Source organism: Triticum aestivum, chromosome 3D (assembly GCF_018294505.1).
Source record: "Triticum aestivum cultivar Chinese Spring chromosome 3D, IWGSC CS RefSeq v2.1, whole genome shotgun sequence".
In the NCBI taxonomy this organism is placed as follows: Eukaryota; Viridiplantae; Streptophyta; class Magnoliopsida; order Poales; family Poaceae; genus Triticum; species Triticum aestivum.
The window spans coordinates 325,981,368-325,996,154 of NC_057802.1; positions in this window are offsets into that span (position 1 = coordinate 325,981,368).

Sequence of the window (14,787 nt, forward strand, 5' to 3'; positions counted from 1 at the left end):
GAAGATGGTGATGTTGATGAAAACGATCACCGCGGCGATGGTTCCCCTGGCGGCACTCCGGCGCCATCGAGAGAGAGGGGGAGAGGGTCTCTCCCTTGTGCTTCCTCCTCCATGTCCTACCCCCTAGATGGGAGAGGTTCTCCCTCTAGTCCTTGGCCTCCATGGTGATGATGGCCCCTCCGACTTCCTCCTCCATGGCCTCTGGTGATGATGGCCCCCTCCGGCAGGGTGCCGGAGAGGGCCTAGATTGATTTTTCGTGGCTACAGAGGCTTGAGGTGGCAGAACTTTTGATCTAGGTTTCTTTTCGAGGGTTTTGGTATTTATTTGAATTTTTGGTGTCGGTCTCACGTCAAGGGGGTCCACGAGGCAGCGACAAGGCAGGAGCACTCTCCTCGGGGGTAGGGCGCGCCCCCACCCTTGTGGTTGCCTAGGGACTCTTCTGGCCCAACTCCGATGCTTCGGGGGTCTCTTTTGGTCCATAAAAAATCACCGTAATTTTTTTCCCATTTCGAGAAATTTTTATACCACACAAAAAACGACACAACGGTAGTTCTGCTGAAAACAGCGTCAGTCCGGGTTAGTTCTAATCAAATCATATCAAAATCATATATTGTTGTAAACATGGTATGAATACTTAATAAATTATAGATATGCTGGCGACGTATCAATCCCCTGCTCCAGAATGTCGTAGCCTAAGCCCGGCCACGTATCCCGGGGAGCCCGACGAGCGTTCGTCCAAGAAGAGGTTTATCATGGCCTGTCCGGTGGACGTTGGCGAGGTGGCCGCCGTTCGCCCCGACCTGTCGATCCCAGAGCAACACCTAGCTGCTGAAGTCGGCGAAGACGTTGACTACATTGCCATGCCAAAGGCTTCACGTCAGCGGGCTAGCGTATTACTATATCTCGGGAAAGCTGGCTACGACATCAAGCTCGTCGATAGCGACGGCTTCACGTGGGCCATGTCAGAGGTTAAGTGGTCCATCCCCAATCCCTCAGGTTCAACCACCGTCGATCTCTTAGACGGCCCTGCCGTTGATTGATACGTCTCCAACGTATCTATAATTTTTTATTGTTCCATGCTATTATATTATCTGTTTTGGATGTTTTATATGCATTAATATGCTATTTTATATGATTTTTGGGACTAACCTATTAACCTAGAGCCCAGTGCCAGTTTATGTTTTTCCTTGTTTTAGGGTTTCACAGAAAAGGAATACCAAACGGAGTCCAAACGGAATAAAAATTTCGCGATGATTTTTCTTGGACCAGAAGACACCTAGGAGACTTGGAGTGCAAGTCAGAAGAGCCACGAGGCGCCCACAAGGGTGGAGGGCGCGCCCCCAAACCTTGTGGGTCCCTCGTTGACCTCCTGGCCTAGATCTTCCTCCTATATATACTCTTATACCCCAAAAACTTCCAAGGAAGCCACGAAACCACTTTTCCACCGCCGCAACCTTCTGTACCTGTGAGATCCCATCTTGGGGCCTTTTTCGGCATCCTGCCGGAGGGGGAATCGATCATGGAGGGCTTCTACATCAACACAATTGCCTCTCCGATGAAGCATGAGTAGTTTACCTCAGACCTACGGGTCCAGAGCTAGTAGCTAGATGGCTTCTTCTCTCTCTTTGATTCTCAATACAAAGTTCTCCTTGATGTTCTTGGAGATCTATTCGATGTAATATTCTTTTGCGGTGTGTTTGCGGAGATCCGATGAATTGTGGATTTATGATTAGCTTATCTATGAATATTATTTGAATCTCCTGTGAATTCTTTTATGCATGATTTGATATCTTTGCAAGTCTCTTCGAACTATCGATTTGGTTTGGCCTACTAGATTGGTTTTTCTTGCAATGGGAGAAGTGCTTAGCTTTGGGTTCAATCCTGCGGTGCTCGATCCTAGTGACAGAAGGGAAACCGACATGTATTGTATTGTTGGCATTAAGGATAAAAATATGGGGTTTTCATCATATTTCTTGAGTTAATTCCTCTACATCATGTCATCTTGCTTAAGGCGTTACTCTGATCTTATGAACTTAATACTCTAGATGCATGTTGGATAGCGGTCGATGTGTGGAGTAATAGTAGTTGATGCAGAATCGTTTCGGTCTACTTGACACGGACGTGATGCCTATGTTCATGATCATTGCCTTAGATATCATCATAACTTTGCGCTTTTCTATCAATTGCTCAGCAGAAATTTGTTCACCCACCGTAATATTTTCTATCTCGAGAGAAGCCTGTAGTGAAACCTATGGCCCCCGGGTCTATTTCCATCATATAAGTTTCCGATCTACAATTCTACTTTCCTATTTACTTTCTTTTGCATTCTTTTACTTTCCTTCCATAAACCAAAAATACCAAAAATATTACTTTACCGTTTATCCATCTCTATCAGATCTCACTTTGCGAATAACCGTGAAGGGATTGACAACCCCTTTGTCGCGTTGGTTGCAAGTTGGTGTTTGTTTGTGCAGGTATTCGGTGGCTTGTTGCGTTGTCTCCTACTGGATTGATACCTTGGTTCTCAAAACCGAGGAAAATTCTTACGCTACTTTGCTGCATCACCCTTTCCTCTTCAAGGGAAAAACCAATGCATGCTCAAGAGGTAGCACTGATCTCCTCCTCCATGTGGTCAAGGATCTACGATCCTTGTACGACATCGATTCCATTTTGTCATTTCTGAAGGACACGTTCTATGGCGGCGGCTTGGGATCCTCAATTGCCAAATCAGATCTCATCGACCACGACCACAAGGAGGGCACCCACAAAGGTTCTTCCAAGCTGAAACAGCCCATCCGTGACATTAGAGAGTGCACCATGGGTCTGTGCACTTCCAACTGGAAGGATCCCGTCCATGACATGTGAGGCAACATCCTATCAGCAAATCTTACCTTTTCTAGCTTGCCAACCCGTACTCTTTGTTGTAGTAGCTTTTGCCATGCGGTGTTTTATCTGTGCCGTGTTTAATTATTTCACTTATGCAAAAATGTAAAGTTCAATAGGGCTATTTGATGTTTAAGTATGAATTGTCCACTTCAGTTTCACGAATGGCTATATTTGGTTGTTTATAGTGAGTAGATGCCTTGTTTATCTGTATTTGGTTGTTAGGTTGGTTGCAGTGAGCATTTGTCCAGTTATCGAGCAGATGCCTTGTTTATCTGTATTTGGTTGTTAGGTTGGTTGCACTAAGCATTTGTCCAATTATCAAGCAGATGCTTTGTTTATCTGTATTTGGTTGTTAGGTTGGTTGCAGTGAGCACTTGATCAGTTATCGAGCAGATGCCTTGTTTATCTGTATTTGGTTGTTAGGTTGGTTGCAGTAAGCATTTGTCCAGTTATCAAGCAGATGCCTTGTTTATCTGTATTTGGTTGTTAGGTTGGTTGAAGTGAGCATTTGTCCATTTTCCAACCAAATGCCTTGTTTATCTGTATTTGCTTGTTAGGTTGGTTGCAGTGAGCATTTGTCCAGTTTTCAAGCATATGCCATATTTATCTGTATCTGCTTGTTAGGTTGGTTGAAGTGAGACTCTATGTAGTTTTCAATGTCTATATTTGGGTGTTATACTAATCATTTATGCCTTGTTTATTTCAGTCATTCCCAATGTGATGTTCATTATGTGCAAGTCAGAACTGTCACGCTCGATTACATGAATACCAGTTTCAAAGGTTATATTTGGTTCCAGTTATGCCTGGTGCAGTTAACACATGCCCTTTATTTCAGTTTTACACATTTATCTAGTGTGATGTTCAAGCATGACCTAGGTTTGATGCGGCTTGAAGCTACGTCGGTATTTCCCCAAGGAGGAAGGGATGATGCAGCATAACAGCGGTAGGTATTTCCATCAGATGTGAAACCAAGGTTATCGAACCAGTAGGAGAACCAAGCAACACAACGTAAATAGCCCCTGCACATAGATAACAAATCCTCGCAACCCGATGTTAAAGGGGTTGTCAATCCCTTCCGGGTTTGGCGCCTCAAGATAGGTAAACGGACATGAGATAAATTGTAGTAGATTGATAGATCAAATGCCAAATAAACTAAAATAAATTGCAGCAAGGTATTTTTGTATTTTTGGTTTAATAGATCTGAAAATAAAAGCAAAGGAAAATAGATCACAAAGGCAAATAATATGAGAAAGAGACCCGGGGCCGTAGGTTTCACTAGTGGCTTCTCTCGAGAAAAATTGCAAACGGTGGGTGAACAAATTACTGTTGGGAAATTGATAGAACTTCAAATAATCATGACGATATCCAAGCAATGATCATTACATAGGCATCACGTCCAAGATTAGTAGACCGACTCCTGCCTACATCTACTACTATTACTCCACACATCGACCGCTATCCAGCATGCATCTAGTGTATTAAGTTCATGGAGAAACGGAGTAATGCAATAAGAATGATGACATGATGTAGACAAGATCTATCTATGTAGAGATAGACCCCATCGTTTTATCCTTAGTAGCAACGATACATACGTGTCAGTTCTCTTTCTGTCACTGGGATCCAGCACCGTAAGATCGAACCCACTACAAAGCACCTCTTCTCATTGCAAGATAAATAGATCAATTTGGCCAAAAAAAACAAATATCGGAGAAGAAATACGAGGCTATAAGTAATCATGCATAAAAGAGATCAAAGAAACTCAAATACTTTCATGGATATAAAAGGATAGATCTGATCATAAACTCAAAGTTCATCGATCCCAACAAACACAGCGCAAAAGAGTTACATCATATGGATCTCCAAGAGACCATTGTATTGAGAATTCAGCGAGAGAGAGAAAGCCATCTAGCTACTAACTACGGACCCGAAGGTCTACAAAGAACTACTCACGCATCATCAGAGAGGCACCAATGGAGGTGGTGAACCCCATCCGAGATGGTGTCTAGATTGGATCTGGTGGTTCTGGACTGTACGGCGGCTGGATCAATATTTCGTCGACTCCCCTAGGTTTTTGGGAATATTGGGGTATTTATAGAGCAAAGAGGCGGTCCGGGGGGCACCCGAGGTGGGCACAACCTACCAGGGCGCGCCTGGGCCTCCTGGCGCGCCATGGTGGGTTGTTCTCTCCTCGGAGCACCCCCTAGGCGCAGCCAGGGCCCATTATGTGTCTTCTGGTCCAAAAAAATCTCCGTAAAGTTTCGTTGCGTTTGGACTCCGTTTGGTATTGATTTCCTGCGATGTAAAAAACATGCAGAAAACAGCAACTGGCACTTGGCACTATGTCAATAGGTTAGTACCAAAAAATGATATAAAATGACTATAAAATGATTATAAAACATCCAAGATTGATAATATAACAGCATGGAACAATCAAAAATTATAGATACGTTGGAGACGTATCAGCATCCCCAAGCTTAACTCCTACTCGTCCTCGAGTAGGTAAGTGATAAAAAAAGAATTTTTGATGTGGAATGCTACCTATCATGTCATATCATATTTCTTTCTTTGTAGCATGGACATTTGGAATTTTATATTGTTCAAAGCAATAGTCTAGTTTTGACATGATTATTTAAATACTCAAGCATATCAACAAGCAACCATGTCTTTCAAAATATCAACGCTAAAATAAGTTATCCCTAGCCCATTATGCTCAAACATTGATCCATTCATGAAACACACTCGCATATTAGCTAGACCCAATACTCAAGTACGATCATATTGCCTCCTAGTTGGTGCTTTTATAAGAGAAGATGGAGAGTCAAATTTGAAAATAAAAATTGCATAAAGTAAAAAAAGGCCCTTCGTAGAGGGAAGTAGGGATTTGTAGAGGTGCCAGAGCTCAAAGCGAAAAACTTAAAAACATTTTGGGAGGTGTGTCCTTCCCACCAACGAAAACGACTTAGAGTTCCCAACACTTTCCATGCTAGATATATCAAGGCGGTTCCCAAATAGAAAATAAAGTTTATTCCTTTTTCAACCATACTTTCACTTTCCATGGCTAACCGTATCCACGGGTGCCTTCCATACCAACACTTCCCAAGGAATTTATTATTTGACAACATAAAGTAAATTCATTTTTCATTTCGGGACTGGGCATCCCTAATACCTTTGCCTTACTCTTGTGCAATGACAAGTGAATAAACACACATCTTGAGAATAACACATCTGGCATGGAAAATATTAGCCACCCCTCACCGCTCCGTGAGAGAAACGAACACACAAAAGAGAAGTTGATTTTGAAAATTAGAGATGGCACATACAAATTTGCTTAGAATGGCAAGAGAATACCGCATATAGGTAGATATAGTGGACTCATGTGGCAAAACTGGTTTAAAGGTTTTTGGACGCACAAGTAGAGATCATATACTTAGTGCAAAATGAAGGCTAGCAAAAAGGTTGAGAAGCGACCAACCAAGAAACGGATATTCTCATAGGTGAGCATTAAGCATAATTAACACCGAATAATGCACCACAAGTAGGATATAATTTCATTGCATAATTATTGACTTTCGTGCTTGCATAGGGAATCACAAACCTTAACACCAATATTCTTACTAAAGCATAATTACTCCTCAACATAACTCACATATCACATCATCATACCTCAAAACTATTACTAAGAATCAAGTTTATTTTGTCCAATGATCTTCATGAAAGTTTTTATTATATCCCTCTTGGATATCTATCACTTTGGGACTAATTTTTATGTGTTGCTTTTGATAAACTCAAACAAATATAAGTGAAGATCATGAGCATAATATTTCTTTCTTTCTCTCAAATTAATTTAAGTGAAGCAAGAGAGAATTTCTTGAAAATTTTACTAACTCTCAAATAAATCTAAGTGAAGCAAGAGAGAATTTCTTTAAAAATACTAAAGCACACCGTGCTAAAAAATATATAAGTGAAGCACTAGAGCAAGTCCATAACACATAAAAATTTAAGTGAAGCATAGAGAGCAATTCTAACAAGTCATGACATAATTTTGGCTCTCTCAAATAGGTGTGTCCAGCAAGGAATCAAGACTTAAAACACAAAATAAAACAAGCAAAGACTCATATCATACAAGACGCTCCAAGCAAAACACATAGTATGTGACGAATATAGTTTCGAGTAAAATACCGATGGTCGTTAGAGAAAGAGGGGAAGCCACTCGGGGGCATCCCCAAGCTTAGTTGTTTGCTCATTTTTAGATAATAGCTTGGGATGCCGGGGCATCCCCAAGCTTAGGCTCCTCTTACTCCTTATTCCTTCATCCATCGTAAGATAACCCAAAACTTGAAAACTTCAATCACACAAAACTCAACATAACCTTCGTGAGATCCGTTAGTAAAAGAAAGCAAATCACGACTGTAAGTACTGTACAAAACCAATTCATATTTTGTTTTTGCATTATATCTACTGTATTCCAACTTTTCTATGGCAAAAACTCATCAAATAAAACCATAGAGCCATCAAAACAAGCACACAACACAAAGAAAACAGAATCTGTCAAAATAGAACAGTCTGTAGCAATCTAACTATTTAGAAAACTTCTGGAACTCCAAAAATTCTGAAAAATCAGGAAGACCTGAGAAATTTGTATATTAATCTTCTTCAAAAAGAATTGGCATTTTAGCACGCTCTAGTAAAAAATGAGAATTGTTTTTGTGAGCGCAAAAGTTTCTGTTTTTCAGCAAGGTCAAACAACTATCACCCAAGAAGATCCTAAAGGCTTTACTTGGCACAAACACTAATTTAAACATAAAAATAGAATCATAACATTAGCATAATTGTGCAAACACTTAAGAACAGAAAGCAAGAAGCAAAAATAAATTTTATTCATTGGGTTGCCTCCCAACGAGCGCTATAGTTTTACGCCCTTAGCTAGGCATAAAGCAAGAACCTAAGTTTTGTCATCTTTGTTTCGAGATCCATAAGATGCCCTCATGATTGATTCATATGGTAGCCTAATTCTTGTTCTAGGGAAGTGTTCCATACCCTTCCTCAAAGGAAATTGGAACTTAATATTGCCTTCTTTCATATCAATCACGACACCGATAGTGCGTAAAAACGGTCTACCAAGAATAATTGGACAAGACGGATTGCAGTCAATATCGAGAACAATAAAATCTATGGGCACATAATTCCTATTTTCAAGAATAAGAACATCATTAATTCTTCCGATAGGATTTTTAATAGTAGAATCCGCCAAGTGCAAATTTAAAGAACATTCTTCAAGACCGGTAAGACCAAGCACATACAATAAAGATTTCGGAATTGTAGAAACACTAGCACCCAAGTCACACAAAGCAAAACACTCATAATTTTTAATCTTAACTTTTATAGTAGGTTCGCATTCATCATGCAATTTTCTAGGAATTGATACTTCTAATTCCAATTTTTCTTCAAAAGCTTTCATCATAGCATCAACAATATGTTTAGTAAAAGCTTTATTTTGTTCATAAGCATGGGGTGAATTTATCATGGATTGCAATAAAGAAATACAATCAATCAAAGAGTAACTATCATAATTTGAAGTCTTTGTAATCCAAAAGACTGGGCAAATCACTAGTTAAAGTTTTGATCTCTTCAAACCCACTTTCATCAATTTTCTCAATAAGATTTTCACCCTCCGAAATATTGGGACGCCTTCTACCTCAAGTTGACTCTTCTCCAGTCCCTTTTTCATCAATATTAACTTTACTAAACAAGGAATCAATAGAAGAAACACCAATCATTTTAAGATCTTCATCACTTTTGCAAAAGTAATCACTAGAAAACGCTTTTTATAAAAATTCTCTTCTAGCTCTAAGCATAGCGGTTCTTTTCTTACTTTCATCCATAGAAACATAAAGAGATTTAGTTGATTCATCTACTTTAGGCACAAAATTTTTCATCTTGAGATTTTCCACATCATGAGCAATTCTATCAACACTTCTAGACAAATCATCAATCTTACTCAACTTTTCTTCTATGGAAGTGTTGAAAACTTTTTGCATGTTGATAAATTCTTTAATATTATTCTCAAGATCAGAGGTGTTCCTATTATTATATGATTGATTTCCAGAGGAATTACCATAATTATTAGAGGAATTACTAGGAAAAGGCCCAGGATTAAAATTACCTCTATAAGCATTGTTATTGAAATTATTTCGAGAGATAAAATTCCCATCTATGTCATCACTATTTTGCTCAATCAAAGTAGACAAAGGAATATCATTAAAATCAATGGGAGCACTTTTACTAGCAACCAATTTCATAAGAGCATCAACTTTCTCACTCAAAGAAGAAATTTCTTCAATCGAATTAACTTTTTTACTAGTAGGAGCTCTTTCGGTATGCCATTGTGAATAATTTGCCATGATGTTATCAAGCAATTTGGTGTCTTCACCCAAAGTAATTTCCATAAAATTCCCACATGTTAAGTCCTGGGGGGTAGTCGCTGGGGGACTTCATCTGGGCTAGAGCCTACACCATGTCGGCGGCGGTGGCGGAGGCGAGTGAGGGAGTCCTGGATTAGGGGGTCCTCGGACAGCCGGACTATATCCTTTGGCTGGACTGTTGGACTATGAAGATACAAGATTGAAGACTTCGTCCCATGTCCGGATGGGACTCTCCTTGGCGTGGAAGGCAAGCTTGGCAATACGGATATGTAGATCTCCTCCCTTGTAACCGACTCTGTGTAACCCTAGCCCCCTCCGGTGCCTATATAAACCGGAGGGTTTAGTCCGTAGGACAACGACAATCATACCATAGGCTAGCTTCTAGGGTTTAGACTCTACGATCTCGTGGTAGATCAACTCTTGTAATACTCATATCATCAAGATCAATCAAGCAGGAAGTAGGGTATTACCTCCATCGAGAGGGTCCGAACCTGGGTAAACATTGTGTCCCCTGCCTCCTGTTACCATCCGCCTTAGATGCACAGTTCGGGACCCCCTACCCGAGATCCACCGGTTTTGACACCGACATTGGTGCTTTCACTGAGAGTTCCACTGTGCCGTCACCGTAAGGCTTGATGGCTCCTTCGATCATCGGCAACGATGCAATCCAGGGTGAGGTTTTCCTCCCCGGATAGATCTTCGTATTCGGCGGCTTCGTACTGCGGGCTAACTCGCTTGGCCATCTGGAGCAGATCGATAGCTACGCCCCTGGCCATCAGGTCAGGTTTGGAAACTTGAACTATACTGCCGACATCCGTGGAGACTTGATCTTCGATGGATTCGAGCCCATGTCAGGTGCGCCACACGATCACGACGAGCATGATTTAGCTCCGCCGTCGGACTGTGTTCGGGAGATCACACCTGCAACTACTCCGGCCCTCAATCCGGAACAAATTGCGCCATCTATGGACGGGTGGATGGACCCCGCCACGGAGGCCGCACACTCAGTGGCGATAGCGCCGAATACTGACTTCACCTCCTACGAGACCCGTGTTGCCGAACCGTTGGACTCATCCCCGGCCACGGACTCCGAGCCGCTTGTGTCCGTGCCCATCAAATCTGATTGGGCACCGATCATGGAGTTTACCTCCACGGATATCTTTCAGCACTCGCCTTTTGGCGATGTAATAAACTCGTTGAAATCTCTCTCCCTGTTGGGAGACCCTTGGCCGAACTATGTCCGGCTAGAATGGGATGCGGACGACGAAGAAATTCGTGCCCCACCCACCACCCGCCACTGTCGATGATTTAACTGACATGCTCGACTTCGGCTCCGAAGACATCGACGGTATGGACGATGATGCAGGAGACGAACAAGAACCACCGCCCACAGGGCGCTGGACTGCCACCTCATCGTATGACATATACATGGTGGACACCCCCAAAGAAGGGGATGGCAATAAGGCAACGGAGGATAATCCCTCCGAGAAGCAACCCAAGCACCGACGTCAGCGGCGCCGCTCTAAGTCTCGCCATAGCAAAAGCAGCGATACTGGCACAAGAGACAATAACACTCCGGATAGTGCCGAAGACGATGATAATCCCCTCCAGCCAGACCTCGAGCGGGAGGATGAACAAGCTAGCCCTCTGGAACAGGCAGCAAACGGAGAATCAGAGGATGACAATTACATGCCTCTCTCCGAAGACGAAGTGAGCCTCGGCGACGAAGAATTTGTCGTGCCTGAGGATCCCGTCAAGCAGGAGCGCTTCAAGCGCCGGCTCATAGCCACAGCAAACAGCCTGAAGAAAAAGCAACAACAGCTTCGAGCTGATCAAGATCTGCTAGCGGATAGATGGACTGAAGTCCTGGCAGCCGAGGAATACGAACTCGAGCGCCCAACCAAGAGTTACCCAAAGCGCAGGTTGCTACCTCAACTCGAAGAGGAAGCATTAAAACCTACATCACCAGCGTATGATGCGGCTGATCGGCCGCCTCGTGGCCGAGACAAAGAGGCATATCAGCCCGAAGGCCAACCCGCACCCCGCCGCCATTCAAACAAAAATACCAAGGCCCGGGGCAATACGCGGGACCTGCAAGACGTATTGGAAAACAAAACAAAACATGCAAGGTCGATCTACGGATCGCGGGGTCGCGCCCCAACACGTGACTATGATCGACACGCCGGATACACTAAAAGCAAATCCGGCCGGACCGAACACAGCAGACAAGACTCGTATGAACTGCGTCGTGATATAGCTCGGCACAGAGGCGCCGCACACCCCCTATGCTTCACTGATGAAGTAATGAATCACGACTTCCCAGAAGGGTTTAAACCCGTAAACATTGAATCATATGATGGTACTACAGACCCTGCCGTATGGATAGAAGACTTCTTCCTCCACATTCACATGGCCCGCGGGGATGACCTACATGCCATCAAGTATCTCCCACTAAAACTCAAAGGGCCGGCTCGGCATTGGCTCAATAGCTTGCCGGCAAACTCCATCGGAAATTGGGAGAGCCTGGCCGATGCATTCTTGGACAATTTCCAGGGCACTTATGTGCGACCGCCGGATGCTGACGATTTAAGTCATATAACTCAGCAGCCAGGGGAATCGGCCAGGAAATTCTGGACCCGGTTCCTAACTAAGAAAAACCAAATTGTCGACTATCCGGATGCAGAGGCCTTAGCGACATTTAAACATAACATCCGTGACGAATGGCTCGCCCGACACCTCGGTCAAGAGAAGCCAAAATCCATGGCAGCCCTCACAACACTTATGACCCGCTTTTGTGCGAGCGAAGATAGCTGGTTAGCTCGTAGTAACAATACATCAAGCAAACCTGGCACATCAAAGGCCAGGGATAGCAACGGCGAACCACGACGCAACAAACACAAGCGCCGCAAATATGGTGAAAACGCCAAAGATACGGCAGTCAATGCCGGATTCAGGGGCTCAAAGTCCGGTCAGCGGAAGGGGCCACTCAAAAATAATAATTCGGGTCCATCCAGTTTGGACCGCATACTCGATCGCCAATGCCAAATTCATGGCACCCCAGGAGCGCCAGCCACCCATACCAACAGAGAATGTTGGGTCTTCAAACAACACGGCAGGGCAAGCGCCAAAAACGGAGAAGGGGGGTCCCAAAGCGATGATGGCGACGAAGAGCCCAGATCACCGAACACGGGAGGGCAAAAGAAGTTTCCCCCACATATTCAATCGGTGAATGTGGTAAATACCACCCAAATTACCAACTCGGACCGGATACGCACCCTTAGGGATGCCGACTTAACGGAACTAGCCGTCCCACAATATAAACTAGGGCCGGTCACCTTCAACCGCACGGATCGTCCGGTTAACGCCAATTATGGCAATCCAACCGCACTAGTCCTCGACCCAATAAAAGACGGGTTCCACCTCACTCGAGTCCTTATGGACGGAGGCAGCAGCCTAAATCTGCTTTACCAGGACACAATGCGCAAGATGGGCATCGATCATTCGGCGATCAAACCCACTAAAGCCACTTTCAGAGGCATTATACCAGGTGTGGAAGCCAGCTGTACAGGCTCCATAGCCCTTGAGGTAGTCTTCGGATCACCAGAAAATTACCGTATCGAAGAGTTAATCTTCGAAATCGTCCTTTTCCGCAGTGATTATCAGGCACTGCTCGGACGAACCGCGTTCGCTCGATTCAACGTGGTGCCACATTATGCCTACCGTAACCTCAAGATGCCCGGTCCAAGCGGCGTCATCACGGTCAATGGCAAGGCCGAACCTTCCCCCGGCACAAACAAATACACCACTGCTTTAGCAGCAGAAGCAACGAGCATCACCTTGCAGCCGAACCTCGAGTCAATGTCCAGGCTCCAGGACACCGTCAAGGGACTCCGAACTGCTTCGCGGAAGGATAGCCCGGCTCGTCCAGAGGTCAATTAAACACTCCGGCAAAGGCCAGGATAGGTCGAGCCCAGCGGCTCAACCGCTCTCCGGCACGCAAATATTTCTTACATTTCCTTCGCAGGTTCACCTTTGCACCGACCAGGACGGGCCATACGGAGGCAGCTTGAACGCACAAGGGAATCCTTAGACATTCCCCGCAATGACCATCCGGCTATATCACGGATCCGCACTCAGCTTCTTCCCCCTGGTCTCAGCAGGTTCCGCAATCATATTCCCTTTCTATCACATTACTTGTACTCATACGCATAGACATACTATTCAAATACAACATGTGGATTTATATGACGTTTACCTGCTGTTATTTCTTATCGAAATTCTTTTGTCAAATGGCATCCGTACACAGCGATATGCCTTAAAATATGCCAGGGGCTTCGTTTTACCCATAACATGGCAATAAAGTCTGAACACCTTCATGGAAGTTTGGCACCCCGAACCTATAGCATTATATGCATCAGCTTCGAATCATGTCTTGGGTCAATAGTTGGGTTTGCTCGGCTCCCATGTTTTGGTACCTTACGTTCCGCTATATCGGCTAAGGTAGCACTGGGAGAACTACTGCGATTGTGTCCCGGTTCTTCCGGATGAGCACCTCAATAGAGAAAGCCGAAAACTGACTGTCATGATACGGCGAGAGCTGGCAGCTGTTGGAGAGGTCGTAAAATCTTTAAGGATTTCTCCCGCATAATGCCACAACCAATGCAGCATGCGATGGATCGGTCTTTTCTCCGATCAGGTGCTTACAGAGCCCCTAGTACGGTCTTCCGAGCACTAGGGGCTGCGCCTACCTTACTAAAGCTCCTATGGCTAAGTGAGAGTGATAAAGCCCTAGAGTCCAATTGCCTGGTTCGTTGTGCTGAGCACCTCCTTCGAAGGACCTAAAACTGGGATAAAGAGTGCTCAGGTTTATCCCGAACACCCCCGTACTTCTTACGTGGGGGCAGAAGCCGATGACTGACCAACTCTCAGATTTAACATATAAAATGGCCACACAGGAGGGTAAACTTTTATATAACAGGAAATAAATCAATGACCTTGTTCAAACATTACAAAGGACAACGTGATTTGCATTCATGGGAATATAATGTCCTTGGTACATAGCTCCACTACAATGTAGGATCCTTTCCGGACACTCTCATAATACAATTCAGGCTTGCGGTGCTCCTTCCCCTCTGGCGGTCCTTCGGTCATCAGCTTTTCAGCATCCATCTTCCCCCAGTGCACCTTTGCGCGGGCGAAGGCCATTCGCGCACCTTCTATACAGACTGACCGTTTGATGACGTCAAGTCGAGGGCAAGCGCTTACAAGCCGCTTCATGAGCCCGAAGTAGCTGCTTGGAATCGGCTCGGCAGGCCATAGCCGGATAACCAAATCTTTCATGGCTAGTTCTGCCGCCTTATGCAGTTCGATCAGCTGTTTCAGTTGATCGGCAAAAGGCACCGGATAATTCGGCGCCAAATACTGTGACCAGAAGAGCTTATCTACGGTGTTCCTTTCTTTGGCTCGGTAGAATTGGGC